General features: G+C 34.0%; 1 protein-coding gene across 9 annotated transcripts in view; it reads left to right on the top strand.

Moving 5' to 3' along the window:
* PCDH7 (protocadherin 7) overlaps nucleotides 1-13,455 on the top strand; it is a 423,055-nt gene that overhangs the window by 225,984 nt on the left and 183,616 nt on the right. For 2 of the 9 annotated variants that reach the window (XM_059163970.1, XM_059163953.1), the window contains exon 4: nucleotides 937-3,214. The exons of the other annotated variants lie outside the window; for them this stretch is intronic. The gene's annotated coding sequence lies outside the window, so the exon portion shown is untranslated. Of the gene's footprint in view, nucleotides 1-936; nucleotides 3,215-13,455 lie in introns of those variants that run through there. 9 annotated transcript variants of the gene reach the window in all.

Genomic DNA, 13,455 nt, shown 5'->3' with positions numbered 1-13,455 from the left:
GGAAACATATCATTGAAAACCAGAGACACTGAAAGGACTTAAAAAATATACAAAATAAAACTGTGAAGGAAAACAAAATCAATGCAGGAAGAGAAAAGGAACTTTATGAAATTTTGTTTCCTTCATTTTTAGAAAATCTTTTGAAGTCCAAATTCTGGAAAGAGAAAGAGCAAGTTAAGATATGTTGATTTAAGAACACTGTATATTTCTAGGACTTTTTCTGAGGAAATAGTGCTTTTGAGAGCAAGATAAGTGAACATTAACTTGGAGTATTTAGAACTAAAAAGCTTGTGCCTAGAAAATAAATTGAGTTAAGGCTTGATGGAAAATTAAAATACAAGTCAAAATATCCCTCATAATCATACTCTCTAGTAAGATAATCATAAAACTAATTAATCAATCTATTAGCTCTGTGATTATTGTTCCTATCTTTTATTATTATTATTATTTATTTTAATGTGAAGAGACTAGAACATAGAGTAAGTGTTTGCTGAATTATGCATGGAATTTTAAGAGAGATTATGGTCAACTAATCTAGTCTTAATAATGCCATTATAAGAATTACTTAACTCTGCTTGAATAATTCCAGTGACACAAAATCTAGAGGTACCTCACTGTTATTTTGGGACACTTTTAACTTCTCAGCTTTTTCTTATATTGAGCCAAAATCTGTCTTCCTGTAACTTGAATTCATTTATCCTGGGTTTTCTCCTTGGGAAAACACATAATAAGTTATATTCGTTTTCCAAACAAAAGTATTTCCAAGACGTATATTCAAACAGGCCCTCTGTCATAATGTTTACATATGTTGTGTCTCCCTACATATTATTTTCTAGGTGAAAGCCCCAGTTCTCCTAATTGCTCTGTGTTGCTTCATTGCAAAACCTTTTAGCATTCATTTAGTGCAAATGCTTTTTTTTTTTTTTTTTTTAATAGAACAAGGAATTCAGGATGGGCTCCTACAGTTTATATTCTCATATTTGGTCAATTTGAAGAGCCTGGAAAATCTATTTGAATACCTTCAGAGACAAAAGGGAGGTGCAGCTTAAAACAGCATATGGCTTTGATCTGAATTTTTACGTTTATAAAGGTATGGTTTGGATAGTGAATAGTATAATGTAAAAATAAAATAAATAACTATGTATAAAAATGGCTGAAAAAAGATAGAAAAATGAATTAATATTTCAAAAATAACATTTGATGAAGGCAAAATAATTTTCAGGTCTTATCTTTGTATTTTTAATTGAATACATATTTTAGTTTGGTTGATGCTTGAGATGGATCTTTTCCTGAAAAAACTCTGTTCATCATTCTAACAAATCTGGCTCTTAAAAAAAAAAAAAATTCCCTAAGTGGATAATAATATCAGTGGATCGTGGAAGTAAAAAACAAACAAAACAAAATCAAAACAAAAGCTATTTTATTTTCTCAATAAAATTACTGACTCTGCTGATGAATAATATGTGCTAGCATGTAGTAGTATATTACACAGAGGTCAAAGAGGACAGAATAAGACTGAAAGTTGTATAAAGGATTCCCTGTCAGATATGGACTCTCCCCAATGAAAGTTATTGCAAAGTAAATTTTTCATTTATGTAAAGTGCCCCTTAATGCCAAACTGCTGTCAATGTCCCTCGGTGAGTTCTATTTATGAGTAGATTCTGGCACTCTTTCAGAGGCCCTGCACATCTGACTTTTAGTGAGTGCCTACACAGAATATATGGCCTTTACTAGAACCTGGAAATTTAATTAATTTGCTGGCAGAGAATACTTTTTATGCCACGTGGCTTCTCCCTGACCCTACCCAAGATTTCCATTTTCAGATGTGCTTCATATATTATGAACCTATATAGTCTTAACGAACATTTTCCATATGGTAATTATAATGTTTGACTTTATATTCTCAAAAGCTCCAGTGCCTACATAAATTCTTTCTCTTTAATACTAAATGTTGCTTTGTAAGTTATATGAATATATACCCTTCATTCTGCTTTTCCTAGACTCAATTCCCAGAGAAATATTCTTTGGTTATTTGATTATATGTAAGATCCTTAAGCAATATTCTCAAGAACAGAAAACCTCTATCTGCTTTGTCTATCACTGCTATTAAAGATGTGTTCCATGTGCAGCATGTCTGATTTAATATCTTTCGCTCTGTCTTCTAGTGTTTTAGAAAGAGGAGAGTGAAATGCAGCATATTTGGGTTAATCACTTGCCCTCTCAAGACCTCATGTATGAGTTTCCAAAATAAGGAGTTTAACTAGTATGTTTTAAAAGTAACTTCCAACTTTCTATGGAGTATGGAAGACAAGGAATTTTAGGAATTAGAGTTTTGTTCTGGATTTGCCAATAAAACTATATTTCACCTCCCCAAGATACAGTATGCTTATTTGTAAAATACAAAGACCAAGTTAGATCAGGGATGTCATCTTTAGAGACAACATGTGCTGACTTATTTTTCTTTCTAAAGCTTTTTCTTGAGAAGGGTTCTGAGAATTTTGCTTTTGAAAATAGGTAAATGCAAGAGAATGTTTGATGCTCTAAGGAAGACAAGTTGAGGAGAGGACTACCACTTGAAATAACTGAAGGACTTGAATGCAAAAGAGAGACAAAGGATTGAACCCAACCTTTATGATTCTTAAGGGCAAAAAGAATGCCAGTAGGCTTAAACGGGAGAAAATTGCTTCCATATAAGGGTGAAATTTATTATCCTTAAGAAATAATAAAATCCACTCCATAGAATAGTGTTTGTTCTGAAATCTGTATCACTAAGGATGTTGAAACTTAGGTTGCATGATTAACTTCTTCAAATCATTATTAAAGGACCTCAATCATAAGATAGCAAGTTAGAGAAAATGAAATCCAATGCTAATGGTCTGTGATTACATGATAATCATCAGATATAATAATAGTGATAGTTCTGTACTGGAATTTGGTAACGTAAGTCTCACAAGATTTCACTGAAATTGGTGACTGAGAATTTTCAGTACAAATTATTATAATTGTTAGCCAGTGCCCATAGCATTCTAGAAAAATGCTTTTATCTGACCAATGCTAGTGTTCCGGAGAGAAAGTCACTAATTTTTATTCGTGGAGTCATTACTTCTTTTCTATCCAGAGAATCCACCTTCTGTCCTCATTATGAATGCTATTTTTCTATTGCAATGTAACTGACTATAATAAAAATTTTAATAAAGACAGCTTGCAAAAGTAACTTAATGATTCATTGTTTTTAATTTATTAAGATGTGGGACATAAAGCATTCACATAGAATCATAAATTATTTTATTGGGAAGAGATTATGAAAATTCCTCATTTTGAAATCCAGTAAAGAAAAAAAAATAAGCAACCTTTCAAGGTCATTCAGTCAGTGGGAGAGGGGTGATCATAGTTTTTGAATCCCGGTCTAGAGGCAACCAAATTTACTGCAGTAGCTTGCTTAAAAGTATAGATCTTGGTGAGTTGACACTTTCTTTTGTGTCCTTAGATGCACTACTTATCTTGAATCAGCAGGATGAAATAGGAAAGCAAACACACAATTTTATTTATAAGAAACAGAAAAACACTAGGTAGTGTAGCCTGCTGTGTTCCTGGAGGGGCATAGAAGTTGGCATCCTTTTGTAAAGCTTGACATGACAAACATTCTTTGTAATCGTCTAACAACTTTTGCCAGAAGTGAAACCAGTCAAAAATATATTCCAACTTAAAGTCAGGAGCTGCATAATATGATCTTATCACCTCTATTTTGTGACTGGAGACACCACAGTATGCAACCTTCCCAGAGTGTATAGTCAATAAAGAGGAGCAAGTTACCAAAGATTTCCAATCATAAGCATTAATCAGACTCAACTATCATTATTTAAGCTTGCCTGTCCACTCTAATCAGAACAACAGGCATCAATTAAATAAATAGAACATCTGATTATAAAAAGAATTGTTAACACAGGCACATTAGCTGGTTGTAATAGGATATGAGCTAATTGACAGGGGGGAAATGTCCTGAGACATCATACGCATACTGCTCAGGATTTTAATTCGTCGTGATCTTTGTTGAACATAGCACCTTGAAAACCAACGTGTTCAAGTAATGAAGAAAATGCATACAAATATTTTTCAAACAACAAAAAATGTGGATCTAGTCTTGAAATTTTACCAATTTTGTGAGATAATTGAAAACATAATCATTACACTAGTTTTACTAATTTTTATATTTATGAATGAGAACAAAAAGATGAGATTGGGAGGGCTGATGGCTTTACAAAGATGTTTTAGATTATTTTGAAGGTTCCTGCCCCCCCCATAAGTCACTGTACTATCAGTGACTTTTCTCCTTATTTTTGAACTAGTTATCAAAAAGGCCTACATTATAAGTCTTTCAATATTGAATTAACCAGGTTTTGCATAGTAAGTATCTTTCGGTATATCCATAAAATAATTTCTTCCAAGAGACTGAAGTTCTAATTTTATCACGGAAATCAACAGAAAAGTAACTTTCAGCTAACACACTAATTTGCTTTACTGCAAACTCTTCTGGATTGCATTAGGTTAGGGGAGAATATCCAAATATTTCTGGCTTCAGTAGGAGTGAGAAAAGAAGCCAGAATAAAATCATTTGGTTATGTTTTGCAACACTTGAACTTAAGAAAATTGTGGTTATGCCTCAGATACTGAAAACATATGCTGAACTATGATAGGTAGAAGATATTTTTATGAGAAAATAAGCAGAGGAGGAGGTAGATTAAAATTCAGCAGAAAAAACTACTTGTGCATGGAGTAAATCCTGAGTGAAGGAGAAAGGAAACTTCTAGAACCACTCCAGACCTGCCCAAGGATCCTTCTTCAATGGTTCTATGGTTCACTGGGCAGATATGTTCTTTTTTTTTTTTTTAATGTTTCCAGAATATATGTCATGGATATGTGAGTGTTATGTAAACACAACAACCTTTTGAATACATATGTAAAACATAGAATCTATTTATGACCTTCCACGATGCCTTAATAGTGGTATTGAGATACTATATATCGCAAAAGAAATACAACCATGGACATTTAAAACTATAGTTCATTATTTTTGATTTAAAGAATAATGAAAATTTAGAAAGGAAATGTGTTCCATGTAACAAAAGACTCCTTTTAGCAAGCCTCTTTAAATTTTTTTTTTTAAGTTTCTGTTTAAATTCAAGTTAGTTACGATCCAGTGTAATACTCGTTTCCGTTGTACAGCATGGTGTTCAACACTTCCATACAACACCCAGTGCCTACAACAAGGGCTCTCCTTAATCCCCATCACCTATTTCATCCATACTCCCACCCACCTCCCTTATGATAACTGCCAGTTTGTTCTCTATAGTTAAGTTTGTTTCTTGGTTTCCCTCTCCCTCTTTTCCCCCCTTTGCTCATTGTTTTGTTTCTTCAGTTCTTCAGATGAGTGAAATCATATGGTATTTCTATTTCTCTGACTGACTTATTTCACTCACCGTAATACTTTCTAGCTCTGTCCATGTGGTTGCAAATGACAAGATCCCATTCTTTTTTGTGGCTGAGTAGTATTCCATTCAACAGACTCAGTTTTCAAAAGAATTTGTTATACGTTATGAGGGAAAAAAAATCATGTAATTTTAGCCAAGCACTTTAAAGTTCTAATAATATTTTAACAAACTAAATTAGTTCAATCTGGAAATGAAATAATTTACAACTGAATAAATGATCATGAGTTATCATAGTATTTTTAAAGAATATGACATTTCTGTTTTTTTTTTTTAAGAGAGAGTTATGGTATTTATTTCTTTTAATAAAGAAAAGGTATACCAATACTTCTATATAATATATTGTTCCTTTCATTAAAATAATGGCTGGCAAAAGACAGTCATTATCTCATTACAAATTTAAGAATACATTTTTAAGAAAGAAAAAGTATAATGAACAGATAAACCATGAATGCATTTTCCTAGGTATGTAATAATACATTTTTCCAAACGTAGTTATGTAAGGTGGTCCATTTATTTAAATGTAACCCTTAGGAATGAACACTACTTCAAAAAGATATCAATGAGTTTGCTGGGTTTTGTAGGGGTAAAAAAACCCACTTATTGTTTCAAGAATGTGAGGCTCAAAGCACTAGATTGGTAAAATCAGATGGTTCAGAAAGTTTAAGAAAGCAGTGAATCATCTAAAATGTAGTGCAAATATCACTAGCGTTTTCCAAAGATGCCATTTATCCAGGAAGGGCTGCGATGCTTTTGTAGACATTTCGCTTTTACCTCCAATTGCAGTTTGTTTATGAGATTCAGTAATGAGGATGACTGTGTTTTGAATTTTACTCATAAACTGAGGAACACTCAAAGGACCATTTAGGTAATACAGAGTTCTTTTTTTAATGCCAAGGATTTATTATAAATAACTGCGAGATTTCAAAGACGTTTTCTCTAAGGAAATATGTGATATATACAGCACCATTAGTAATTAAAATGATGAACTATTTTCGGGGCTCTCATACAGTCCAAATGTCAGAGATACAAATTATTTTGTTTTATTGCATGAGTTACATGTAAAAAAAAAAAAAAGTAGAATAAACATTGTAACTGCCCATTGCCAGAGCATTTTTGGGAAAAGAAAAAAACATAAATCACTGTTGTTAAGGGTTATGGAGTTTACTTCATCATGGCTATGGTTTATACAAAAGCATGTGTCCTGTAGTTGTATGAATATTGTATTTATAAGGAAAGTGTATATATTATGTATTCTTACAGAAATCAGATATCATTAAATCAATTTTCAAGTGTTTGTGGGTTATTCTAATGCCTAGAACCCTGGCACCTAAGGATTTACTTTGTTGACAATGAAACTCTTAGACCCTCAAGCCGCAAATGATTTTTTTTTTTTATCTGAAATAGTTTATGGTGCTAAAAATGTGTACCTTCATCTATTTTAGTGAGTAGTTATTTATGTATTTTCCTTTGAATAAATAATCGGAGCTTCCATTTTATTTAGCACAAATCCCAAGTGAAAGGAGATGTAGACTTTTTTTTTTTTTTTTTTTTTTAAGATTTTATTTATTTGTCAGAGAGAGAGAGAGAGAGCATGCAAGCACAAGCAGGGGGAGCAGGAGGCAGAGGGAGAATCAGGGTCCCTGCCAAGCAAGGAGCCCGATGCAGGAATTGATACTGATCCCAGGGTCCTGGGATCATGACCAGAGCTGAAGGCAGATGCTTAACCGACTGAGCCACCCAGGCGTCCTGACATAGACTTAATGAGTAACTGGCTGGCAGAGTAAAACATTGAATTGTCATCTATGAAATTTTGATAGACAGTGTAACCACTCCATGTTCTATTCTCTCACCTGTAAAAGGTAACATAGCAACATACATTAAGCCCCCAGTAGTTAATGTGGGCGTGATACAGATTGTGGCCTTGAAAGAGAAAGGGAGATCGAGAGGGAGGGAGGGAAAGAAGGGGAAAGAGAAGAAGGAAAGGAAGGAAGGAAAGAAGAGATGGAGGCAGTTAGGGAGGGATTTCTTCCCTACTGATTTCCTGCTGATACATAAAAAAGTCAGTCCTCCAATACAATTTGGAGATGCTGCATCCAACTAGAGAGGACAGAGAAAATGCATGTAATAGAATATTTTTCAATTAAAAAATGAATCTTTGTAGATGGGCTTAGAGAAATGCTTTTAGGAATGAATTGAAAAATGAGAATTGACTGTGGCTAGGTCATGTAATAAGGCACTATTCACATTTGAAAACAGGCAATTTATGAAAAAGCAAAATGCTGCCATGTGACATTACGTCCTACAGATAATGATAGTTGGAACCCTTTTGGTATGACCACATTTTTTTCGATAATCTTCTAGAGCACTCTTACATGATGGTGACAAAAGAGATCTGGTGAAGAAATTACAAGATAAATTTCATGCGAAATGTTACAGGAACAATCCTTATACATGCGATTGTTTATTTCTGGATAAAAGAAAATGAATCAAATGTAAAAAATGTTCAGCTACAAATAATTTGCAAATATGGATAAATAGAAAAATATAAAAATAAGACTGAAAATTAGGTGAGAAATGTTAATTCTCTGATAGCACTTAATTAACATGTCATTTATATTTCTTTGATCTCATTTTCTGTCCTTGGATTTACTGTATGTTATTGATGCAAATCAACTTTGACTGCTAAGGTAGCCTCAGTTATAGTCACATGATTTTATACAATATAAAGTGAGAAAAATCACAGTTGGACTATAAATAAAACTGATAATATCTCTACTGAGTTGAGGAAAAGGGAAATAAAATTTATGTTTAAAATGTATTAATATGAGTAAATTGAGTTAGCTCCCTTTTTATATTTGGAATTTTAAAAATTAGAGTTGATTCCATTAAAGTGACTAAAATATAAGAGTTAAGAAAAAAGGACGCAGAGTTGTGATTTGATATTGAAATGAAAATATATGGGTCTATAGGTTTTCTAGGTGTACTATTTTATCTTTCAACAGATCTTCTCTTGCCAAATGAATAGACACTTACTAGGTCTTTCATGGGACCATTTATAAAATACTTGTATTCTTTTTTTTTTTTTTTTACATTTTATTTATTTGACAGAGAAAGACACAGTAAGAGAGGGAACACAAGCAGGGGGAGTGGGAGAGGGAGAAACAGGCTTCCTGCAGAGCAGGGAGCCCAATGTGAGGCTCCATCCCAGGACCCTGAGATTATGACCTGAGCTGAAGGCAGATGCTTAACAACTGAGCCATCCAGGTGCCCCAATATTTGAATATTGAAACTTTTAAATTAATGTGTTTTCATTCTTATTCTATCTTATTCAAAAATGATTTAATGGGGCTTAAAAAATATGAAATCTTGACAATTAGTCATAGTTTCATTATGATTGAAGCATATCTAAGTCTACCAAAAATGCAGCCCTCTTTTTCCCAGTGTACTGTTCTTATTTGAAAATTAATTCTGGTGATTGCTCACCACCTAAGAGTGCTGTCAACTGATGCTGAAATGTACTGCACAGCTACTATAAACCTTATCTCTTGGTCTCCTTACCTGATACCATTTCATTGTTTTTACTGCCATCTTTCAGTTGCAAAAAAGGACCAAGTCAACTCACCTGTCCTAGCAGATATATACAGGATGTCTGCTGCTACTTTGGTCAAATAGAACATGCCCAGGGGGTTTCAAATTTTGTCTCAATGGCCTTAAAGCATTTCCTCTGACCTAACTAATCTCCTTCACTCACCTCTGTACCCACAAAGTAATCTGTTTTCCGGGGTTGGTAATCTGCCTCTTCCTCTCCTCAGTCAGCACTCACATTTATCTGGTGCCAGGAACAGCAGAATTCAGTTGAAAAAGTGCACACTGGTTTTTGAACAACTTGATTTGGTCTTGGAGGAAACAAATTATTTGAGCTGAATTCCTTTTTCTATGTGAAAGACTCTTAGGATCCTAGAACAGGGATATCTGCGTTTTAACAAATGTTTAGTAAACAGATGTCTCTCTAATTGATAGAATTTGAGTAAGTATGACAAAATGATAGGGAAATTTCTGGCATTGGGTTGGTTACAGCCCCAGAGATTCATGCCAAGGGACATCAGCTAGACTTTTTCAGGTTGTACAACCTAAGTCATTGCTTTCTTAAATTATTAGCTTTCAGGTTCTTACAAATCTGCAAGATGTGTGTTTGTGTGTGTGTGTGTGCACATGTCTGTGCACTTATGTATGTATGTTTCTAAGGGAGGTAGAAAGGTGATCAATTAAGTCATTCTGTGTAAGTGAGAGTAAGAGCCTTGAGATTGCACTGAGAGTCTTGACTTCATATTAGTACTCCTCTCAGTAGCTGTGCCACTTGTGTATTATTTCTGCTCCAGTAACAACAGCTCAGCTGGGCTTCCGCCATGCAGGTCATAAACGTACAGACCGAATTGTATTGTCGTCAGTGTTCTAATCAACAAGGTCCTCTTACTTACATTTCTGGTATTTACCAATCATGGGAAGTGGGAAAGTGGGATATATTATAGCTATTGTCAGGGTGAGCTGACACAAGAAAGAAGTAAGCCATTGGTCCACTACTGAAACCATCCAATGAATCTCAAACCTTGGCTAACAACGGTAGCTAAAATCAAGAATATCTAATAGGGGCTGACTAATAGATTCCTCTGGCTTCTGGTGTAAATCTGGTCAATCAAAAATAAGGCTTCAGAGTATAAAATACCATGCCATAGCCATATGTTGATTAAGTATATGCTTTGAGGCTGAAAATTCATTGAAGATTTCCTGTTCCTTTCTAAATTTGCTGAGTTTCTTTTCCTAGATAATATAATTTTGTTGCTTTTTGTATGTAGGGTACCTGTCAATATTTGAGATTCCTAAATTGTGAAGATGTTTTCTCAGTTCTTGATAATTGTTTAAGGCCAAATAATACATTTGTATTGTTACAACATGATATGCCTTTACAAATATGGTGGTAATTAAGTTCATCTAACAATGAATGATAGTATAAAGTACTTCCTTTAGGCCCAATCTGTGCTTTGTGCTAGACTGAATTCATAGGATTCACCCTGTTGCTTGTATTATTTTCCTCCTCTTTTTTTTTTTTTTTTTTCTGTTTCTTTCAAAAGGAGTGTCTGGATATTCCTGCGTTTTTTACAGTTCATAGATGGTAAAACAGTATAGACAGTGCATTTTAGAATTTATGATACTTGCCAAATCTAACTGGAATGTCAGAAAAGAGTGAAAGAAGAAACAGCACAACTAAGCAAGTTACCTCTTCTTCTCATTTCCAAAGTAATTTTTTAGGCCTAGGGAAATTTTGACATGAGTGAAAACCTTTCTCAACTCTGTAAACCAGACTTAATTCAGAAGATCACTCTGAGTCTTATGGATTATGACAGTTTCAGAGGGGCCATATTTTTACATGGCTGAACCACTGCAGGACAATTTTGGAAATATATTAGACACAAACATATTATCTCTCCATCTCAAACATATATGTCTCCTCTTGCTGTCTTGATGGATCTTCAGTAAATGCCTGTATTTGGGGTTTATAAGAAATATTCCATTCTCAATGAACATTAAACTGTGCATTATCTTCTTCCAATAACAGTGTAACACAGAGTCTACCCTGTAATTCAGAGTTCATTTTCTTTGGGGAACGTCTCATTCACTGCTTTAGCTTAGCCATAGGGGAAATGACAGAGCATATTAAGCTCCTTCAGTAGCAATAGTTATATTTATTTGGGGACTTATTGCATTTCATTTTTCATATCTTTGCATAGAAGAACCTCAAATATACTTTTTTTAAATTTTTTTCTTACCTCCCTGGGGTAGGCAGAAGTAGCAACAGAAGATGTGTCATTTCAGAGCTGGACAACAAAAGAGGCAGTACTAGGAGCTCTAAACTACCATAGGCCAAAGTGGCATTGTTCTATCTGTAGTCTATTTATTCCCACAACTCAGGCAGTAACTTGGAAGGCCTTTCTCTTTTTCACATTTTAAATGAACTGCTGCTAAGGCTTTGTTTTGTTTCATTTCTTAATGTGATTCCCACTGATGGAGAGCAATGGGGCACTTTTCATCACATTGCCTAAAATTCCCTTTCAGGGAAAGTGAGAGATATTCAGAGTTATTGCTTTAAGTTTTGCTTGAGCACTTATTTTTTAATTCATGTTCATGCCACAAAGGACTTGAGGCATTCTCCAGAATCCATAAGAAATATGTTAATTAGTTTATATTCAGTTATTTTAAATTTAACAACTCTTTGTTTCTCTTGGCTGGTATTCTAATACAATTTGCAATACTTGTGTGGTATACTTAGTAGGTGATCTATAAGGTACAGGCACTTATATTTTAATTAAATATGATTCTATGTGCAAAAATAAAATACAATAGGTACTTTGTGCAATGTAAATTCGTGTTTGAGGATCCTGACTCATACTGGGAAATAAGTAATTTAGATCAACAAAAGCATGCAGGTATGTGAATTAGTTCAATAATCTGTATTTCCATAGTTCTAGTTATATAAAATGACATCCTTAAAATTAATGGTTAGTTTTTGGGCAAAAACATGATAGTTAATGTTTCTAGCCTTTTCAAAGTGCAATGAATTACTCTTATCAAAATAATTTTATTTTAAATATGTTTGGCAGAGTGTTTTATTAATCCTCTCTTTTTTCCTGAAGCTATTACCTCTCTAGATCACACAAGATATCAAATCACCTTTCCCCAATCATGCAAAACCAAAGATCTTCAAAATTCTAAGCATTTACCCCTCTTGAGTGATATTACCTCATGCTGTTGAATCTTCTTATGCAGATTAGATTTCTTCCTCATTCTACACCAACCCTGAAAGAAAGTTAAAAAAAAGAAAGTGCAAAACTTGCCAGCTAGAGATAGCCATGTTAAATATTTTGCCCTTTTGTGTTCTTTCATCTGTATCCTTCCATCAAAAACAAAATAATCTTTGAGGTTTTATGGAACTTCAAGAATAAATATTTTAAAAAGAGAAAAAAGTAATTTTATCCTAAGTTCAGAAGCAGCCAGAGACAAATTATAATGGATAATCTTCAGGCAATATCCAGACAGGATGACCATTTTCATCCAAAAGTATTTGTATGGAGTGAAAATGCATTTTCCCCCTGGAATCTTTCAAGGCAATTAATTTTCAGTGCACACAGATGATTTACGTGGATAACCTGGCCATGTTAAGCGTGTACATGGTCCCTGACCATCAACATTATAACTCATCAGACTTTCCAGAGCAAGAGCTGTTTTAATCAAAGGATTTTCATTGCAGATCTCTGACTAGGATGTCAGAGCTTAGGAGATACTTTCTAAGTAATTGTAAAGCAGTGTTCTCAATCAGCATATATTATTGCAGAGCGAGAATTACACTGTCAGAATGTCTACTGAAGATACACCTTGGTCATTTGGACTTTGAGTCATATGTACTTCAATATCTCTACTGGATTAAAAGCATGTTACATCCTTCTCCTTTTATAATGGTGATTAGGACAAAAATGCACTCTTCTGAGTGCTCAAGTTACTCACCGAAGATAGTTTTTGTTGTTTTTGTGACAGGATTTTGTATCCATGACGTGTTTCATGGCTGTTTTAATGGTAGCCATCAAATGTAGAGTAATTACTCTCAAAGCACAGGGGAACCTAAAGTCCTCTTTGGATAGGAGAGTAAAGGAAAATAAGCAGTATTTCAGCTTGGTTTGGTCTTTCATTCCTTTTTGGTGTTTTGAGGAGAGTGGGATATGGATTGAATAGGCAGGTTTTTGTTTTTGTTGTTGTTTTGTCTCCAACTTTCAAGAGAAACTAGAAGAAATCACCCATAGAATCCCCATCAACTTTCTCCCAGTGCCTCCATATTTTTTGTAGTTGAGAAAGAAGGGGAGGTATCCTATGCTGAGACTTGACCATGTTGCTAATAGGGAGCAAAATGTCTTCTGAG

This window comes from Mustela lutreola, chromosome 1 (assembly GCF_030435805.1).
Source record: "Mustela lutreola isolate mMusLut2 chromosome 1, mMusLut2.pri, whole genome shotgun sequence".
Classification (NCBI taxonomy): domain Eukaryota; kingdom Metazoa; phylum Chordata; class Mammalia; order Carnivora; family Mustelidae; genus Mustela; species Mustela lutreola.
Note: the sequence above shows the minus strand (reverse complement) of the source record. Positions and strands in the feature narration are given on the sequence as shown.